This window comes from Microtus pennsylvanicus, chromosome 7, assembly GCF_037038515.1.
Source record: "Microtus pennsylvanicus isolate mMicPen1 chromosome 7, mMicPen1.hap1, whole genome shotgun sequence".
Classification (NCBI taxonomy): Eukaryota; Metazoa; Chordata; class Mammalia; order Rodentia; family Cricetidae; genus Microtus; species Microtus pennsylvanicus.
The window spans coordinates 58,300,331-58,322,597 of NC_134585.1; positions in this window are offsets into that span (position 1 = coordinate 58,300,331).

The window sequence follows — 22,267 nt, forward strand, 5'->3', positions numbered from 1 at the left end:
CTGTCCCCCACAGGCTCATGTGTTTGAACACTTGGTCCCCAGCTGGTGGCGCTCTGGAAAAGCTGTGAAACCCTCGGGAGGTAGGGCCTCTCTGGAGGAAGTTGGCCACTGAGTTGGGCCTTGAGGCTTTATGGTCCAGCCCTGTTTCCTGTTTACTTCTTCTTACTTTCCGACTGTAGATGTAATGCAACCTAGCCTCTCACCCCTTCCATCATGGCTTCTTGGCTGCTGCTAGGTCTCCTACTGGGATGGGCTGTACCCCTCAGGAACTGTAAAACAAAATACCCCTTCTCCTCCTGCAGGTGCTCTCATCAGCATATTTTATTGCAGCAACAAGGAAGTAACTAGGGCATATATTCCACACACACCCGAGCACTGTGGATGCGAAGCTTACCCTTACCCTCGCAGAGTGGTCTCTGGAGCCAACAGTTACTATTGTACACAGAGTGCATCCGAGCACTATGGACGCGGAGCTTACCCTCGGAGAGTGGTCTCCGGAGCCAACAGCTACTATTGTACACAGAGTGCGTCTGAGCACTGTGGATGTGAAGCTTACCCTTGGAGAGTGGTCTCTGGAGCCAACAGTTACTACTGAACACAGAGCACAGCCACGAACCAGTTCATTACCATGCTTTCTTTTCTACAGCAAACCAAGCTGAACTGTGATCTTCTGAAAACTTCGCTCTAGTAAACCATGGGGTCACTGATGTAACGACAGCTCTAATTAGTTCGTGCTGCCTCAAAATTAAACTAACAGTTTCTGAAGATGTCTTGAGTATTCTACTTGACAATTAATAGTTTTAGGATTTAAGAGTGCCTGGGTTTGCAGGTTTCTACTCTAACTTACTTAAGCAAATTGAAGTTTATTTTTCTCTATAAATTGATATATCAGTGGCTCTAGCTGTTGTCTTTTGATTCCTCTATCCCTGCTGTAGCTCTGGGTATCAAGTACACATTTAACACACACAGACAGACACACATAAACACATGCATGGTCACATATGGACACATACACTAATATATATACATACATACATGTATAGAGATACATATGTACAAAACACAGACACACTGATATAGACCCACACTGATGCATGTATATTCACACACACATACATACACACACACACACACACACACACACACACACATATATATATATGCCCTCAAACATATATGTATAATTTTTTTAGTAAAGAAAACAGCTTTGGCCGGGCGGTGGTGGCGCACGCCTTTAATCCCAGCACTCGGGAGGCAGAGGCAGGCTGATCTCTGTGAGTTTGAGACCAGCCTGGTCTACAAGAGCTAGTTCCAGCCAGGACAGGCTCCAAAACCACAGAGAAACCCTGTCTCGAAAAACCAAAAGAAAAAAAAAAAGAAAAAAAAAGAAAAAGAAAACAGCTTTGGGGGCGGGGGGACTAAGTGTCTTTCTTCTCCTCCTGACCACGAAGGCATGAAGGGCATGGCCTCCGTGGCACTGCCGATGGTTCACACCAGCACACAGACTGGCGTATCAACATTACCGGGGAAATCCACTTGAATTGGGTGTTGGAGTAGCTGACACGGGAATGGAGGCTTCATCCCAAAGACCCTTACAGACATTGAGCACCAGTCACGTTTTCTAGAGAGCCAGAGGCATCTCCAGAATGGAGAAGATATTTGCTGTATGACAAAACATTTTCTGGGGAGACGCAACACAACATCTGCTCACCCCAGACAGGGATTCCACAGCCACCAAAGCATAGACACCATTGTAAGTCTTATGGCTGTATCTACAATTTGGTCTGCTGTGACAGGCGCTAAATATCTATCTGGGTCTTTGGCTGCCACCCCATCCCTGTGCAGTTCCCTGGAATCTCTCTTGAGGAGAAAGTAAACATGAGCACCCTGTTGTTTCTGGGCCCAGGAAGATGAAAGTCTGGAAAGTATATATATATATATGTGTTAGTCAGGGTTCTCTACGGGAAAAGAACTTGTGGAATGAATCTATATATGTATGTAGAGAAGGGGATTTATTAGATGGTCTTACTGGCTGTGGTCCAGTTAGTCCAGCAATGGCTGTCTACCAACAGAAAGCCCAAGAGTCTAGTAATTGTGAGTCCACGAGGCTGGATGTCTCAGCTGGTCTTCAGTGTACACTGGAATCCTGGAGGAGCAGACTCTCTGCCAGGGAAGGAATGGACTTGCCAGGGAGAGCAAGCAGGGCAAGACAAAGCCGTCCTTCCTCCACATCTTTGGATAGGCTTCCAGTAGATTTGGCCCAGATTAAAGGTGAATCTTCCAGCCTCAAAGATATGCATTGGCTCTTCCCACTTCAAATGATTTAATTAAGAAAAAAGAATTCCTCACGGTTGTGCCCAGTCATTTGGGTTTTAGTTAATTCCAGATGTGGTGGGGCTGACATCAAGAATGGTATCACAGTACATAAGTTATACTCGAGCGCCGTAGAGAAAGGCAAGCCCGCCCATTTCATGTCACAAGAGCTGCTCAGTGCCTCCCTTGTGCCCGGCCTGGGCACAGCTGGAGCAATCAGACGGGGAAACTGAGTCTGTCAGAAGTCAGTTGGGAGAGAGAGGAATGCATGTTGTATGTTCCCAGGGCCACTAGCCCTGAGACTCACACAATCTATTGCAGCTCTTGCTTGGGATTAACCGTGAATTTTAGCGCTTCTATTTATAACTGAATTTAAAGATGATTACTAACAGAATTGACTTCCGCTCTGACTCTGATGTAGTGCTGACGAGCTAGCTGAAACACGCTGCAGTCCCTGCCCGGAGTGCGTGAAAATAGCCCAGAGTGGCTGTCAAGGCATAAGCAACACAGGAGGGAGGCTCTGCTGAGGCTTTGCCTAGCAGATGGTCCGGTGATGTCAGCGTCTCCAAATTACCTGCAGCCAAAGCAGATGGAAGAATCAACGTGGAAGCCAGGCCTGATGGCAGGCAACAGCCGCCGAGAATCGGGGAGGACGGCAAAATGCTGGCTTTGGTTGCCTCGTCCTAAGAGCTGCTAGGGACCGGTTCCTTTATGCGGATTCCTTTAATGAATGACAAGCTATGATTCCTGCCACCAATAGAGGCTGGAGGAGGTGGCATTTGTCATGTCCCTGCTGCTAAAAACGCATGTGGATTCTAAATAGAAACGACTGGGGGAGATGGCTCAGTGTCCGCGGCACAAGCTGGAGGACTTAGCTCCGATTCCTGGCACCATGCAAATGCTAGCTTTGGCAGCTTATGTCTGTAACCAGAGCTGGCGTGGAGGTGAGGGACAGAGACTGGCTAACCCCAGAAACCCTTTGGCCAGCCAGTCTTGCTGAAGTGATGAGCTTCACATTAACTGAGAGACCCTGATTTTAGGGAAACTAGTGGAGAGTGATTGAGGAAAATACTGGAAGTCCACGCGTGAAAGAAGGAAGGAAGGAAAGAAGAAAGGGCCGGAGTAGGAGTGTAGAAGCTTTCCTGTGGTGGTGCACATGTCAATTCCACCACTCAGGAATCAGAGGCAGGTGGATGTCTGTGAGTTCAGGGTCAGCCTAGTCTACAGAGCAAGTTCCAGGAGAGTCAGGGCTGTTACACAGGAAAACCTTGCCCTCCTCCCCCTGAAAAGAGCCTTATCCTGCCAGCTGCTGGCCTTTTAACCTCTCCCTACCCCCCATCCCCCTCCCCATGCCCTCTTGTTAGTTATCTGCTACAGTCAGCCTGGATTATCTAGACTACAAAATCTTAAATCCTGGGGCCAGAACCAGAGGGCTGTGTACACACAGATGAAGTCAGTCTCCAGAGGTCCCTTCCTTACCATAGGCAGACAGGTCTCTCTGAAGCCACCACAGCTCTACACACCAGAGTCCCTAACTCCTAGCTCTTAAGAAGCCCAGAACACAAGGCACCCAGCTCACATACAGCAAACTAGAAGGAAAACCAGAAGGAAGCACTTAAAAACAAAATCCCAGTAGTGTTTTCTACCGTGTGTATGTCTGATTTCCTGACGGCGGAAGGGACACAGCCCACTCGAGCGTGCGGCTCTGCCAGGCCTCGCCTTTCTCCCCATTCCCTCTGCCTTGCTAAAAATAAGATTACATTATATCAAATTCTTAAAACCAACCCCCAAGGTCCAGTCCCTTATTTGACCGATCTCTTCTCCTGAGGCTGACCACCAAGGTCCAGGTATCAATCACCAAATTCACACACACAATTAAAATTAAACATCTCATCCTAACACAGATTTCCCCTTGTACCTTTATAAACTGCCATTTGTCTAAGGGCCACATCTGTCTCCTCCCTCTCCAGAGTCAGTCACTGTCCTCTGTCTCCTTTCCCTGGTTCCCTTCCCCTTCTCCCTCACCCTCTATCTCCTGTCTTTGTCTCTTACTCCCTGACCTCTGTCCCTCAGGGCAAACACATCTCCTTCCTGCTGTGCTTGTCTGAGAACTTGGTCTTGCAGTCCTGAGGCAATACTTTTTCTTTTAACAGCATTGCCTGGGATAGGGCTGTTCTGGTGTAAGATCCAGAAAAATAATCCTGAGACAAGAACGAAAGTACGGGAAATCTGAGTGGGGGCTGTGGGGGTGGGTGTCTCTGGAAGTGACAATAGGGGAGGAAGAAACACGGCAGGAAGGGAAAACACACCTCTAAGTCAGCAACCGAGAGTGAGGAACCAAGAGCTTGGAATCCTCCACGCCCATGCCCATCTGCCACTCGATGACAGCTGCTGCCAGGGACACTGGCTTCTTTCTACTTTTGGATTTTCCAGGACAAGAAAAAGCCTTCCTTCCAGGGGAGTGTGGCTGATGCTTGCCAGGGAATGCCCAGACCAGTGATGATGAGAGCGTGCTAATCTACTTTATGTCGCTATGATACCAGTGCTGGGTGCTTTAGAGATTAAAGACGTTTGTTCCGTTCATATTTAGAGTCTGGATTCCAAGATTAGGTGGCCCTGTCTTTTTGGCCTGTGACAAGCTGTATCCCACCCCAAGCCCCATCTGTATGACAATATAACAGAAAACAGAAAGGGAAGCTCCCACCTGCAGAAATAACCAGCACATGGACAGGCCTTACGTTAGAATTCATTCTAGCGAGGACTCCCGCCATGAAATCAGCCTCTGCTTTCTGAGGGTGGTGACCATCTCGCCTCTGCTACAGTGGGGACCAGGTTCCAGCACACGAACACACTCAACTGTCTCGGACCCATACCGGGACGTGAGCAGAGGATAGGCAGCTTTTACTGCCCTAAGCTTTGGGTTGGGATCCCCCTTCTGTGGGCTTGCTACATGGCCTCAGACAAGTAAATTTCTTCATTCTCTAACCCATAGCTCCCATAGCTCCCTTGACACCAATGAGAGTAAAATGTTAGCTCAGTGCTTGATATGAAGGGAGCCTAGTTGTTTTCCTCTTTGTTTGTCTAATTGGGATCTCACTTGTGTAGCCTTGGCTACCCTGGTATTCTTTACGTAGACCAAGCTGTCCTTGAACTTACAGAGATCTGCCTGGCTACCAAATACCAGAAGAAGGAACTCATTGCTTTGGCTTACAGTTTCAGAGATGTCAGTCCACTGTGAGAGGCAGTGACAGGCAGTGACAAAAGAATAGAGGAAGAGGCCAAAGCAAGACACAACATCAAAGACATACTCTGTGGTTGCCCAAGGTCTCCAGGCAGGCCCACCCCGATTTTGCCAGCATACTGTGGCGCCATCAAGGGAGCAGCCCACTCACTGGGTCAAAGCTCTGGGGAGTCCGTCATCCCCGGAAAGACCCCAAGGACACGCTCACCTGTGCTTCACTGGCCTGCTGGCCTGTTCTCAATCCATTGAAATGAAGATTAACCAACCCAGTGTAAGGGATGTGGGATTTAGAATTACACCAGCTGCAACATGTACGGACTTTGGACTCAGGACAACTTCCTGGTTTCACAGAGGAAGCTTAAAGAGGAGGGAATGTTTATTGTCCTGGATTCGAGAGCAGCTGGAACAGACCTGCACCTGGCATTGCTCGATGTGCACCGTTCTCTCCAGCGCCTTGGACTGACTTCCCCAGGATTATTCATAGAATACAGATCTAGAAGGGAGACTGAATCATCGCCTTCTCCTTCCAGAGTGTTTCTGTGCCGTTTGGATAAATTAGCAGTGGCCGCCCACAGTGTTGCCCACCGTGCTGTTTTCAGGAAGTGCATGAGGATAGTGTAATGGTAAAAGTAAAACGCTGAGGATCCCGAGTGGCTGCAGCGGGCAGCGGGCCATGAGACAACACCGCAGGGCCCCAGAGCAGGCAGTCCCAGGCAGGGACAGTGCACGAGACCACTCCACAGGTCTCCAAAGGTGGCTGGTCCCGGGCAGGGAACCACGCTGCTGTCGAGAGACAGATGGATATGTTTCGAGAGGAAGACAGAAAAGGAAGAAACTCAGGCTGCTAGCAGGAAGGAAGATCTGCTTGCCTCAGTGGACAGGGGAGGTAGTGGGCTGGGCTTGTCTCTTAAAGAGACAGGACAGATCATTACAGATAGGGTGCCTCAGGCCAAGCACATGGCTGATTTCAGTGTTTATGGAATGCATGTTGACTTGGTAGAGAAGTCAGTAAGAACATAGGATTCTGATCCTGAAGCTAGTATCACGAAAATAAATCACACGCATGCGCACACACACAACAACAATCTAGTGTATTTATTTGCTTGTAATAATGATATATACTCATTATAAGATCATTATAGGAATATTTAAGGATACAAATGAAAAAATAGGTAGGACAGTGGTGGCGTGTGCCTTTAATCCCAGCACTCAAGAGGCAGAAACAGGAGGATCTCTGTGAGTTCAAGGCCAGTGTAGTATACAGAATGAGATCCAGGACAGTCTCCAAAGCTACACAGAGAAACCCTGTCTCAAAACACAAAAAAGGAATCTTAAGATACATCAGAAAATAAAGTTGGGGAGGCTGGAGAGATGGCTCAGTGGGTGAAAGCACTTGTTACTCTTGCAGGGGACCAGGGTTCAGTTTCCAGCACTCACATGGTGACTCAAAACCATCTGTAATTCTAGTTCAAGGGGATGCAGTGACCTCTTCTGACCTCTTTAGACATGAGGTTTGCATATGGTACAGGTATATGCATTCATGAAAAGTATTCATATACATAAAATAAATTGAAGAAGTCTTTTAAAATCAAAATAAGGAGGAGAAGAAAGCTGTCTCTGGAATCAACCCAGAGTCTCAAGAACAACAATGAGAAAACCTGGAAGGAGGAAAGGAGTTAGAAACAGAAGTCAACTGAGTGTCTTCTACGCTGCTGTTGCTCAGAGCTGGGTGCAGCACTGTGTGGGCACTTTCTCTTCGTGTGTGCAGGGTGGGAGGGGGATGAAGTCTCCTGAGCAGATCCAATCAGACCCTTTCAAGCTAAACAACGGCAGGAACTTTCATACACTTAGAGGTTGATTCTAAAATTCATCCGGAAGCAGAACTAAATTCGTGGAGGCATTTCTGAAAGAACAAGAAGAGGAGACTTGCTTACAGCTAATTATGTAATTCACAGTTGCCTCTCAACAGATTGCAAACCTCTGTGCATTCCTTCCTGCTGGGATGAAGCACTTGACAAAAGCAACTGAGGATGGAGACCTTGCCTCTGGCTCACAGTTCCAGAGGGAGGCCCATCTTGGGGAAGTCATAAAACAGTAGTCACTTTGTGTCCGTGGTCCAGAAGCAGGCAGAGGTGAAGGCTAGCACTCCAGTCTTCGTATTCAGTCTGATGCCCAGCCCAGGGTAGCATCCATTCCCGGTGGCCCACTTTTCCGTGGTCAGAACTCTCTGGAGATATCTTCACAGGAACACAAAGTGTGCTCCCCATGTGCTCCTAAATTCTGTCAAGCTGACAGTCTGGGTTGGCAGCACAAGCTGCTTTTTGTTGCCTTGATACCCAAACACGGCACTTTGAACCGTAGTGTTCTATTCTTGGCCCTCACGTCTTAGGCCATCTCATACTACAGAACGCATTTTGGTTGGCCTCCTCTCCATTTGCACTTTGTTCCTGTGTTGTTTGGTGAATATGCACCACAAGTGTGCACACAGAGGTCAGAGAGTAATTGGGAGTCAGTTTTCTCCTTCTATCATGCAGGTCTTTCTTGTAGGAAGTCCTACAGGCATTAGTTACCCGCCCACTGGGCGTGGCCTCTTATACTATTTATGCTGATAAAGAGCATGAGTCCAGCCTCTTTTCCGACTGCCGGATTCAGTTTCTGTTCTCCATTCCAGCAAAAGATTCTAATTTGTGAGTCTAGTCCTAAATAAATAACAGTCTATTTTTCTCAATTCTGAGAGAGTGTGAGATTCCTTTTAAGTGTCCTTCATTATCTGGTGCCCACGTGGAATTGGACTCCACACCTACCTGGTGGAAGGCCTAAAGGCCTAGCCCATCCACGACCCAACCCTGCCCGCTTGGCTTGCTTTTAACTAAGTGGGCTTTTTTTTTGTAGAACCCCGCCAGAGCAGAGCTTACTGTGTGTGATAACTGGGAAATTTCCCAAGAACACGCACAACCACGCGTTCCCTGGCATGGTTCCCTGGCATAGTTCCTTGCCTCGTGTGCACCTTCCGGTTTCTGCACCCTGCCCATGAATTCTGCGTTTCTTGCTCTGTGTATGGAATTGATTTAATTGTCTTTAATTTGTCAAGCAAAGCATATTTCTGAGTATTTAACAGTACCAAGACAGGAAACTAAAGCAGCTCAGGACAGTTACAGTCGCCACCGTGACTCTGCAACCACAACATCTGTGGGGCAACAAAAGATTATTACACCTAAAACAGTTTACTAGATCACATAACACGTAATTAATAAATCACTATGGCAGACTACATTAATATTGAAACCTTTAGTAACTTTTTTATTTTTTATTTATTTATTAAAGATTTCTGCCTCCTCCCTGCCACCGCCTCCCATTTCCCTCCCCCTCCCCAGTCAACTCCCCCTCCCTCATCAACCTGAAGAGCAGTCAGGGTTCCCTGCCCTGTGGGAAGTCCAAGGACCTCCCACCTCCTTCCAGGTTTAGTAAGGTGAGCATCCAAACAGCTTAGGCTCCCACAAAGCCAGTACGTGCAGTAGGATCAAAACCCAGTACCATTGTTCTTGAGTTCTCAGTAGTCCTCATTGTCCACTATGTTCAGCGAGTCCGGTTTTATCCCAGGCTTTTTCAGACCCAGTCCAGCTGGGTCTTTGTGAGTTCCCGATAGAACATCCCCATTGTCTCAGTGTGTGGGTGCACCCCTCACAGTCCTGAGTTCCTTGCTCGCGCTCTCTCTTCTTCTGCTCCTGATTTGGACCTAATACTATGGATTGTATTATGAAGCTTATATGTTTATGGTGATACTTCATTTTATTGGGTATTGGGACTCAGTTTTCTTCTTCATATTCTATCATTAAGAAAGAGTATGGCACTTTTAGGAATAATACAGTCTTTACAGACTAATAATTACAGGATTAATACCATTGAAAATCAAAAGTTACCTGAAAAAGATTAATACTACTAAAAAAGATAACATTAATTTGCCAAAATGTTTTAATTGTGGTAGAATAGGACATCTGAGAAGGGATTGTAGACAAGGAATTCCTAGGAATAATATCTGTTCTGGGAAATGGCAAAAATGGGAGGACTCAGCATTAAGGTATATGTAGAAGGTGTGGCAAAGGCCAACATTGGACCAATAAATGTAGATCAACAAAACAGACAAGGCAACCCAATACCATTGGGAAACTCTTTGAGTGGTCTCTCACAGGCCCCAAAGCCAAAAGTGGCCCAGTCATTCCCAGTCACTGTGGAGAACATGTCTCACCAGAAAAATTAAAAATCCAGAGTCTTCTGTAAAAGATCATACTCTTCTAGATGATGACATAAACATGAAGGATAAGTCAAAAATTCCAGTAGGAAATAGAAAACGTATATTCTGGAAGACTATTTTATAAATGATCAAAGACCAAAGCTAAGAGTGTGTATAAATGGCGTTGTAATTGTGTAGACACAGGTATGGGCGTGAGTAGCATTGCTCCAGAATCTTGGCATCCAAACTGGCCTCTTCAAGAGGCAGATGTTCAATTACTAGGAATTGGAACTATATCTCAAGTTAAACAAAGCATGAGATGGGTTGACTGCATTGGGCCAGAAGGTCAAAGATGAAAGCTGAGGCCATATGTGGCTAATATTACAGTAAATTTATAGAGTTGTGACTTGCTGTAGCAAAGGAAAACCCAGATTAACATTCCTCCAGTCCCAGGAGCTCATAATTCTAGGAAGGATATTATAAGGTACTATACACATAGGTCACCAGCAATTCAGGCTGTACAAGAACATAAAGCGACTAGCAAACCTTTAGAGATACCAACAGCCCTACCTTTAAAATGGTTAACTGAGAAACCAATATGGGTTAAGCAGTGGCCTCTAGATGAAGATACGTTGCAGGCTTTAGAACAGCTGGTACAAGAGCAACTAAATGCTCACCATATTGAAGAATCAACCAACCTTTGGAATTTTCCTGTATTTGTTGTAAAAAAGAAATCTGGTAAATGGAGAATGGTGACAGATCTAAGAGCTGTCAGCAAGGTAATTCAACCTATAGACCCTCTACAGTCTGGAATTCCTCTGCCTTCTCTATTACCAAAAGAATGGTCTCTTAAAGTTATTGATTTGAAAGATTATTTCATCACTATACCTTTACAAGAAAAGGATAAGGAAAAATTGCCTTCACAGTGCCTACTTACAATAATTCTCAGCCTACTGGGAAATACCAACTATACTCCCATAAGGAATTCTCAATAGCCCTACTCTGCGCCAATACTTTGTAAGTCAGCCATTGGAAATAATACGTAAGCAATTTCCTAAGTCTATAATTTACCATTACATGGATGACATTTTGCTATCTGACTCAAACATAGATACTTTAGAAAGAATGTTTGATGAAGTAAAGAAAGTTTTTCAAAAATGGGGATTACAAATTTCTCCTGAAAAAACACAGAGAGGAGATTCTGTCAATTACTTAGGTTATAAAATAGACTTGCAAAAAATTAGGACACAAAAGGCACAGATTAGGAAAGACCAATTGCAGACTCTTAATGACTTTCAAAGATTGTTAGGAGACATTTCCAGTCTATGACCAGCTGTTGGGATAACACCTGATCTAATAATTCATTTAAACTAAACCTTAGATGGTGATAAAGACTTGAATAGTCCCAGAGAATTAACAGTCAAAGCAGAAAAGGAATTGACAATTGTTGAGGAGAAATTATAGGAGGCACATGTGGATAGAGTGAGTTCAAATATTAATTATATTTTAGTCATATTGCCTTTCAGAATTTATCCTACAGAAATTTTAATGTAGAGGGACAATATGAGAATGGATCTTTTTGCCACATAAACCAAGTAAAAAATTAAAAACTTATGTGAAAAAAGTCTCTGAATTAATTATAAAAGTTAAACTGAGACTTCATCAACTAGCAGCTATAGACCCAGCAGAAATTATAGTGCCTTTTACTACTGATGAAATAAAAAAGCCATGGGAAGACAATGAACCATGGCAAAGAGTTTGTGCTAATTTTTTTGGGAGAAATTAATAGCAATTAATCCAAAAGCAATAGATTTAACCTTATAAAGAGAACTTCTTCCATTCTTCCCTGAATTGTACGTGATGCACCAATAACTGGAACCCGTACATTTTATACTGATGCAAATAAATCAGGGAAGGCAGGTTACAAATCAGAAGAATTAAGTAAGGTGGAAAAAAGCGCTTATAATTCTGTAGAAGGCAGATTTATATGTTAATCCCATAGTGCTAAGGGATTTTAAAGAACATTTTTATTATAGTTACTGATTCACAATATGCAAAAAGAGTTGTCTTGCATATTGAAACTGCTGAATTTATACCAGATGATAGAGAATTTACTTTATTATTTGTCCAGGTGTAAGACATAATCAGGAATAGGCTCCGTCTCATATACATAACATATCTCTGATCCCATACGAGTCTGCCAGGTTCTCTAGCACAAGGTACTGCAGAAATTGATCAAAGTTATTGATTGGAAGTGTGTTGCAGCTCTCAGAATTTCATTAAAAGACATCATGTTGATAGCAAAGGTTTAAAGAAAGAGTTTCCTATTAAATGGCAGCATGCTAAGAAGAATATAAAAAGATGTCCTACTTACTCTTTCTAAAACCAAACACTACTACCTACATGGAGTAACCCAAAGGGTACTCAAAGGAATAAGATCTGACAGATGGATATGTTCCACTTTACAGAATTCGGAAAATTAAAATATGTACACCACATCATTGACATTTATTCAGGTATTCAGTGGGCAACTGCTTTTAGTTCAGAAAAGGCTGATTCAGTAATCACACATTTATTAGAAGTTATGGCCATCATGGGTATATCTGCACAAATAAAGATAGATAATGGTCCAGCATATGTCTCTAGTAAAATGAAACAATTTTTTACTTATTATAATATCAAGCACATTACAGGTATACCACACAATCCTACAGGTCAGGCAGTTATAGAAAGATCAAATCAAACTATAAAGGATATATTAAACAAACAGAAATGGGTGGAAAATACCTCCAGAAATAGATTACATAATGCTTTATTAACCTTGAATTTTCTTAACGCCAATGAGAAAGGGACAACAGCAGCAGAGAGATACTGGATAATAAAAAAGTCTTCTGAATTCAATCAGGCAGTTTATTTCAAAGATGTGTTGACCTCACAATGGAAGCCAGGAGATGTGCTGTTTCCACAAAAGAAGAAAAACTATGGGTACTATCAAAATTAATAAAGATTTGGTTTGAAAAGGAGACACTTCTTGAAAAAGAGAAATGACAGCTCATCCACAATGGTGACAGCCATACAGGTGGTAAGGAAAGCATATAGTGTTGGGTCAGGGTTCTGTTCTTTGTCTTTGCAGGAAAATAATCATCTTCAAAAATTCAAGAGACCCTGGATGTTTGGATGCTGACAGAAGGAAACATAACTATCCAATAAAGATCATCACTAAAAAGGAATATGCCTTGTAAGGACAAATGATAAACACACACACACACATACATACATATATATATAAATGTACATATGTATATATATATATATATATATATTATAGAGCTGGCTTTGGAGTTGGACATTGGCTTTGTCCCTCTCTAAATCCAAGCATGTTGTTAAAATAAAAATTCAGAGTTTCTGTATCATGTCAGAAGACATAATATGGGACATAAAGAAAAAAGAATTTAGAAAAAATTTTACTTTTCTTCATTTCTATTTTTGTCTCTATCACACCTTTCATTGAGTATATGTCTGTATATGTCTATATAAATAATGTTTAAGTTTTCCACAATGAACAATGAATTCTCCTGCAGTAATCTTTGAAGTTTTCAGGAAGAAGATCGGGTCCCACAACAACTCCACCTGGTTGATATGATGTCATGATGGTGATAGCACTACTATAAGACCTGATTTTTGGTACCAGCTGCTCAAGATGGTTCCAATTTTGTTAGTTGACATGGTGTACTTTTTTAAAATAATGTTCTGGCCAGAACTCCAAATAGGAACCTCAGAAAACCCTATCAAATACTCAGAGACTATTTGCAATTATATTAGACAGTAATCTTTGAAACTTAACCATCATGTTACTTTCACAGGATCCCATAGAAAGAACATCACCCCCATGATAGCCAAAAGTAATTCTAGAATACGACATCTCCTCTCCCAACAAAGTTTGTCCTCAGGGTTAGGGACATCATTTAGGGGTTGATTATAATTGGTATAGGGTTGGGGGTTGTGGAGAAAATTTTGTAGGCTCAGGGATCTCTTTGAAAAAAAAGAGAAAATTGGATGGGATAATAGATTAGTGTAAGCTTACTCACACTAATAATAATAGTGCGTAATAGAGTGAATACTTGTGAGCTATTATTTATAGGCAATTTACATTAATATACATTCTTATACATTGATACAAACTTAAATTATATTGAATATCTTTCTATTTTTGTTCACCATATTTGTATACCTATGCAAAGTTATTTTGCATGCATGCTTCTACCTCTGCTTAAAACATTTTTGCATAGTGATACAACTTTATGGTATATTTATCATATTACAATGTATATTTCTACCTCTGATCAAGACACTTATACATTGTTTACATTTTGAGGACATTGTCCTCATTTGTTGCACAGTTGTTTATTGTGTAATAATCTAATATGAAGTCTTAGTCTTTAAGTTATATTGATGTTAAGAATTATAGATCAATAGTCATCTGTGTTTGTCATACTTATAGTTAGACTAATCAGGTTCTTTAGATATATAGAGATTGTATTCTGCATAGATAGGTAATCTTCAACCACTTCAAAGAGCTGTAAAATTTGGCATTTAAATAACTTAGGATTCTGTTGAAGTGAGACACTATTGCCAAAGAATGTTGAGCACCAATGACACTTCACTTGGAACTTGTTTTCTTCTTGGCAAAACTGGCCTTTGGGCATGGACTTCCCATGCCTCAACCACTGACAAGTTACATGCTATCCAGAAATGGATAAGCAGGACTGTCTAATCCTGCCAAGACAGGGTAAAACAGTTTTGAAGATTTTCCTGCCTCTGAAAAATGGTCTGTCAGTTACTCTAGGCTTTAGCCAAAGTTGGTTGCTTCAACGTTGCAAATGAGACTTTGGGTGATTGCCCAGGTAGCCAATTGTCTGTCATTTGTTGCACATTTTGAAAGTTGCTTGATTGCTCTTCCTACTTACTCAAGTAATATTATTTCCCTTCTCAGATCTTCAATTGGGTTGAAGACTAGATAGTTTCAGTTACTTTCCTGTCATGACTTGGCCAAGTTATTTATTATACAAGACTTAAACTAGTTAGGATATGATTATTGAATATATTTGTTCTTATTGTATATAATTTTGTGTTAGGCTTAGAACTCTCTTATTTAAACAAAAAGAGGAGGTGCTGTAGGAAGTCCTACAGCCAGTAGTTTCCTGCCCACTGGGTATGGCTTCTTATGCTATTTATGCTCATGTAGAGCATGTGTCCAGCCTCTTTTCCAGATGCGGGATTCAGTTTCTATCCTCCATTCCAGCAGAGGATTCTGATTTGCGAGTCTACCCCTAAATAAATAACCATCCATTTTTCTCAATTCTGAGCTATTGTGGGATTTCTTTTAAGTGTCTTTCATCAGGGTCCAGAATCAAACTCAGAATATCAGGCTTAGCAGGGTGGAATCTGCTTGCTAATCCTATTTAGTCCTTTTCTATAAGTACCTGTAGTCTTCCTAATTTCCATTTCCTGTTCAGAAATGCAAACAGTGTCTCCTGAAACAATCTCTTAACTATGAGCTATTGTTTAAAAAAAAACAAGTTATATACTTCTATTATATGATGGTACAGAGTAAATGGGAGGAATCGGGGCACAGATTGAACAAAATTGAGACCAAAACCCACCCAAGCAAATACCTACTCCTGCAGCGTCATATCTAGCATTAAGATGGAATCATCCAGCCTCCAACATCCTTTGCAGACCTAATCCTCTAGCTCTCCCACAGGCAGTGCACAGAGCCTTCCTCCAGGCATGGCGCCACCCTGCGCCTGCAGTCTTCCTTTGCAAGTGTCCCATGATCCTCCTGAGGTCTCCATTACAATTCAGGCCTACCTTCATGCAATGGCTGCTTATCGAGTTGCCTGGCAGGTTGGCCTTGGCAAACACCTCAGATCAAGCATCTTTGACTCCTTCACTTTTGGCTGTTGCATACTTGCAGAGCCACCACCAAGTAGGCTGCACTGTTTGATTCCATTGCCAGATTGAGATGTTCTCTAGCTCCCCTTGGACCACAGTTGAGCAGCTTCTGTGCCTTTTTGATGTTGTATCTGAGAAAACATCCTGTAGGCAGCTGTGTTTGCCTTTAGTAGGATTCCCAATTCAGGTTCTGTCCTTCAAATCAATTTGCATTTTCACAAGTTGGAGCCTTTGATTGGTGGGTTTTCAGCCCTGGTGCAGAGGGAGTTTCTTTTTATGCTAATGTCTTTAACAATCACAATAGCTTTGCTTGTACACACTAGGTTTGAAATTTTGCTAAAATCCACACTTTTTCTATTTTTCTAACCCCCTTGTTGTTCTCTGCAGACTGAATACGGACAGCTCTGCCACAGTCTGGTTGCTGTCCTGTCTTGAGAGTGTCTCCAGCACTTTTGAAATCAACTTGTTCTCAAAATCTTTCAGCTATGTCCTTCACCCAAATGTGGCACAAAGGTCACAGAACCCAGTTTCTTATTCTTCTCTGAAATCTCATGAACTGGGGACCTCTATTTCTTGGGCATTTGGGTCTTCCAAACTTCCTAAAAATTACCTGTTAAGATCTACACATTTTTCCCACCAACCAGCTCCACAAGCCTATGGATTTCAGGGTCAGGTCATCAGCCCCAATCCTCGGCAACAATATTTCTATATTAGTTACTTTCCTTGCTGTAGTAATAAGATACCAGACAAAGATAATTTACAGAAAGAAGGGGCTTTTATTTTGTTGGTAGGTTGAGAACATAGTTCGCCATGATGGGAAACTCACATGCTGAGCACATGTCTCCCTGATAAAGCCTCCCTGGAAATGTCTGAACACTTGGTCCCTAGCTGGTGGCCCTCTTTGGGAAGGTTGTTGAACCATTGGAGATAGTTCCTCACTGGAGAAAGTGGATCAGTGAGGGAGAGCCTTGAGATTTTATAGTGTAGTCCCACTTGCTCCTTGTCCTCCTCTGCTTCCTGAGTGTGGATGCAAGGTGACCAGCAAACCTATCCATCCTTCTCCTTCCTGCCGCCATCCATCCCTTCCCCAGTGTGATGGTGGATTCTCCCTCTGCAACTATGAACTAGAATAAACTTTCTCACTCTGGTTGCTTGGTCAGGGTGTTATCATAGCAACTGAGATGATAAACTCCAACATTATTTCACTCAGCTTATTTATATTTGCAAGTGTTGTATGTGTATGAAGGCCAGAGACAACTTGGGGTGTCACTCTCAAGATGCACCTCCTTTGCAACACAGTTCCCTTTTAGCCTGGAGCTAACTACTTGGACTAGACAGACTGGCTGGTTAGTGAGCACAGAGACACACCTGTCTCCTCCTCCCCAAGAGTACTACTATGCTTGGGGTTTTCATGCAGGTTCTAGAGATTGAACTTGGGTCCTTGAAGCAAGGACTTCATTTATTGAGATTTTTCTCCAGCTTCTCAATGGACAAGTTTGGTTGTACATCAGTGGTTACTCATGGATGTCTGAGAAACTAGTGCCTTGCTGTTGGTGTAATGGTAAAAATAAAATGCCCAGGTCCCCAAGTGGTGGCAGGCAGTGGGCAGTGGGCTATGAGACCACGCTGCTGGTCCCCAAGGGGCAGCAGTGGGCAGCGGGCCATGTGGCCATGCTGCAGGTCCCCGAGTGGCGCAGACAGTGATCAGTGGGCCATGAAACCACACCACAAGTTCCTGAGTGGCGGCAGGCAATGGGCAGCAAGCCATGAAACCATATCACAGGTTTCCAAGTGGCGGCAGGCAGCTGGTAGAGGGTCCTGAAACCACAGGGGGCCACAAAGGCAGCCAGTCCCAGGCAGGGAGCCCCAGAGTAGCCCGTGTGCCATGAGGGCCAGCAGGTCCTAGGCAAGGAGCCATGTGGTGGGTGAGAGACCAAGTTGGGTAGGTATGCCATGCAGAGTGAGGTTGGATATTTATTTAGTGGGTTATGGAAGAGAAGGGGAGAGGGAGGTAGAAGGGAGACAAGGAAAGAAACAGAGGTGGGGGGGAGGAGCCATGGCAACAGTTACTCCAAAACATGGCTTATAATGGGAAGGGAGGCAGAAGAAGAAAGGAAGCTGATAAGCAGGTTGCTATTGCACAGTGTGGTAGTCTCCCTGAGAACTTCTAGCACCAAGAGCCTGGTGTCTTCTGAATGCAAATAGGTGAAAATAAGACCACAACTAAAATTTTCGAGCCAAATTTGAAGGAAGCTTTATTAAATACTGGCCAGGATGGACACTGGCCAGGCCCATACTTGTGTTTCCCAGAGTATGGCGCAAACTACATTATAACGGCAAGACTCACAAGGCTACAAACTTTCAGTAAGACATGTAAATTGCGATTAAGGGTTGGTATGAGGAAATACTTTGTATAACTTTCAATAAATATTCCTTTGTATGACTATTTGGGGTTCAGACCTTCATGAGAGGCTGGACCTTGTTGCTGCCACACAGGCCTTAAAATTTCGTCAACCAAGCTGTGCTACACAGTGCACCCTGACACATTCAGCTGAGCTGACCCATTTCTGTCTCAGCTCCCCTGTTTGCCACAAAACTATGGATTCACCAGAAAACAGACTGACAAACAGACAAAGCTTTCCAAATAACCAGAACCAGGCAGGCGGGCAGGCGATGTCTTGCTTTTTGCCCTGGATGGACGCATACTAGGTCCCTGGTCGGGATCCCAACAGACCAGATGTCACAAAAACTTGCAGCAGCGTGCCAGGGGAGGGCTCTGTAGATGCTTGCTGCTTTTCTCAGCATGGCAGGTCACTGATTATCTGCGAATCTGAAAGTACACCTCAGAGCCTTGGAACATCCTGGGGCAGCCCTTCAGGCCCAGCGGCCCAGAGTGAAGGTCCAGCTTTAGAATTTCAGTGGATGGTCTGATCTCCCTAGGCCTTCAGAAAATGTTGATTCTGCCGGGAAAGAGTAAGAACACTACCCCAGTTTTTGAACAAATCTGAAACAAGCTTTATTAAATCCTGTCTGGGATGGACACTGGCCAGGTCCACACTGTTATGGTTCCAGTCACAGGAGTGGCAGGTACTTCTGGGTTCCAGCACCACACATGTGCAGACAAACACTCAGGCAGAATACTGAGCCACCCCGTGTGCTGTGCGTGCAGCATGGTTGCGTCACCTACATATGATGGTAGCTACGTAAGCCCTTGCATACAGGCGTGAGCTATGTCAACCCTGCCCCTATGCGCATGCCCCGGCTGCCTTTCTTTCTCCACACCAACTTCCTCAGGCCTGTGCACGTCTCCTCTAATAAACTCTTTTTTTAAAAAAAATATTTATTTATTTATGATATACACAATATTCTCCCTGCATGTATCCCTGTGGGCCAGAAGAGGGCACCAGATCTCATTACAGATGGTTGTGAGCCACCATGTGGTTGCTGGGAATTGAACTCAGGACCTCTGGAAGAGCAGCCAGTGCTCTTATCCTCTGAGCCATCTTGCCAGCCCTCTAATAAACTCTTAAGTGGGTTTGTTGTGTGCTTCGTTCTCACTTGTGCCAGGTAATTTCACACACTCAGGATTCCCAGAGTATGGCCCGAATTACATTAGCCAGGAGCTTATAGAGGCGAAACCCACAAGGATACATACTTCCTGCCTTCGTCCAATCGGGGGCAAGCATACATCCTGACATACTTCCTGCTTTCATACAATCAGGAGCAAGCATACATCCTGACATACTTCCACCTTCATGCAATCAGGGGCAAGCATACATCCTGACATACTTCCTGCCTTTATCCAATCAGGGGCAAGCATACATCCTGACATGTTTCCCACCTTCATCCAATCAGGGGCAAGCATACATCCTGACATACTTCCACCTTCATGCAATCAGGGGCAAGCATACATCCTGACATACTTCCACCTTCATGCAATCAGGGGCAAGCATACATCCTGACATACTTCCCGCCTTCATCCAATCAGGGGCAAGCATACATCGTGACATACTTCCCACCTTTATTCAATCAGAGGCAAGCATACATCCTGACATACTTCCCATCTCCATCCAATCAGGGGCAAGCATCTATCCTGACATACTTCCACCTTTATCCAATCAGGGGCAAGCATACATCCTGACATACTTCCCACCTTCATCCAATTAGGGATGAAGCATACATCCCGGCACACTTCCTCCCTATGCACCTCCCACCTATGTGTGATCAAGCACACTCTATGCAGTTGAAGCAACCAAGCTTGTTTACAGAAGTGAAAACACATGGCTTGTTATCTTACATGAACAATAGTCCCCAGTATTCCAGGAAGTACAGGTTAGATGTATTTTTGTCTTACTGATCTCTTAAGCACAATAATTTAAACTTAAAATGTAACTTCAGCCTCCACATTTTATCTTCTCTTTCCATGTCTGGCCCCATGCTGATCTGCCCATCTTGGATTTTTTCTTTTAATACAGAGTACTTGCAGCAATGTATGCTTGGCCTCATTTTAAAATTCCTGGTTAATATAAACATGCATCTAATAGCTCTTGTCTCTTGGGTGTGTGGATTCTCTAAAGTAGAAGATCTCTAAAGCCCTTCCCCAGAACCCACATTCAAGGATCCTTTGTCAGGATCTGAACACTATTCTGGAGATGCTCACAAGTAAACAGGAAGGTGCCAGCCTGCTGCAGAGTGCTGGGTAGGTGGAAAGGCTCTCATCTTTTATCTTGCAAATTGAATACAGAAATAACTGCAAGAGAATAGGTAAGACTTCCCACACAGTTGCTTTTTTTTAATCTAAGGACTCTTGTAACCATGACTTCATTGCTGAATTGACATCACACTGGTTCCTCTGACAGCCTCTAAGAGATGCCATCAAGACTTTGTCACAGAAAGCAGTACAATGGGCTTCAGCTGGAGCTGGTGCCGGCAAAGGAACAAATCTGCCATCAACTCTATGCCTGTTTGACCTTCTCACTTTTCTCATAGCCTACGGCCCTTTCACTTAAAAGGGGTTATATGGGTATGGGTACACATGGGTCAATCTGACCAATGAGAGTGCAGAATATTAGAAGAGTCATTGACTGCAGGTCAGTGGTGCTAAGAATGAGTGACCTGGGGTCCTAGGACTGAGGCAGGAGTCCCCTAATCTGCCTAGCATATAGTCCATAGAGCATAGTCATGTCCCTAGTAGGTTACTGTTTAGGCATCTTGATCTGGTCATTTATCTGCCAGTTAAAGAATTAAAAGGCAGGAAAAACCTCAGACACAGCAGGCAGCGACACACACACACACACACACACACACACACACACACACACACACACACACAGGGGGGGGAGGGGGGAAGAGAGAGAGAGAGAGAGAGAGAGAGAGAGAGAGAGAGAGAGAGAGAGAACAAAGTACATCAAGAGAAAAGTAAAGACTCCCAAAGAGCAGAGAAGGGAGTGAAATCCAATCAGAGGGTGTGGTTTTGGTAGATTAGGGTAGATTCTCCTCCTATGATTTGTGCTTGGTCAATAGACAAAGAAAGGGAAGCTGACCGGCCCACAACTCAAGTAAACATGTTCAGAATAGACCTTGAACACACTAGTCAGAAGGGGATCCCTGCTGGTGGAAGAAAAACTGTGAGACCTTTATCTCTGGTCAGGAGAAGGAGGAAGAAGCAGAGGTTTGCCACCTTATTATCTGTGGTTCCTTTCACCATCCTCTGTTTGTCAGGGCTCTATCTCCAGGCCCGTCGGTGGTGTTTAAGGACTATGGAACCAAGCTGATCCACAGAAGGTTTGTGAGGAAGCTGTAAGCCAGAGCTCTGTCCAGCAGATTCAAATCGGCCACTGTAGGGTGGAGATTCCAGCACAATCCTTAGCCCGACTAGAACAAAAAGAAAAGATTTCACAGCTGCTGAGTCTTTTCCTTTTCTAATATTTAAAAACAAAATAATGACCTCCTTTGCCGCCAGGCAGTGCAAAGCCTGGTCCAGCCCACCTCTCTCGAAAACCTGTGATCTGCTTTTCAAGGGGAAGATGAGTGCCAGGAATAGACAATGGATCTGAAACACCGCTGACTTTTGAATATTCATGACTATTCTAATGCAAATGAATATTTCAAATTGAACTGGTTCACCCAGGTGCTTGTGGAAGTGCATTAAGCTTATAAAATTGCTTCTCTGTTCTTCAGATCGCCTAGAACTACTTCCTCCACTTATTTACAACTCTAGAAGGTTTCCCAAGTGTTCACCTTGAACTGAAGTTCCAGCCCCTGACCCACAGGAGAGCCTGGCCTCCTTTAATTGGAGCCCAGGCCTGGGAGGCCCTCAGGCTTATCACACACCAGCTGCCTTTCCTTTGAGGTAACCTCAAAGAAAGCTCACTGTTCCCTGAAGAACAGAGGGAGGAGAAGATTCTGCAGGGTGTAGGAGCGCTTGTCCTAGCTCTCTGGCAGGAGGGCTGTTTGGACTCCTGCACCTCAGGGCTCTGACCTAGAAATGACCTGTAGCCTGACACAGGGCCCTCTGAGCTGATGGA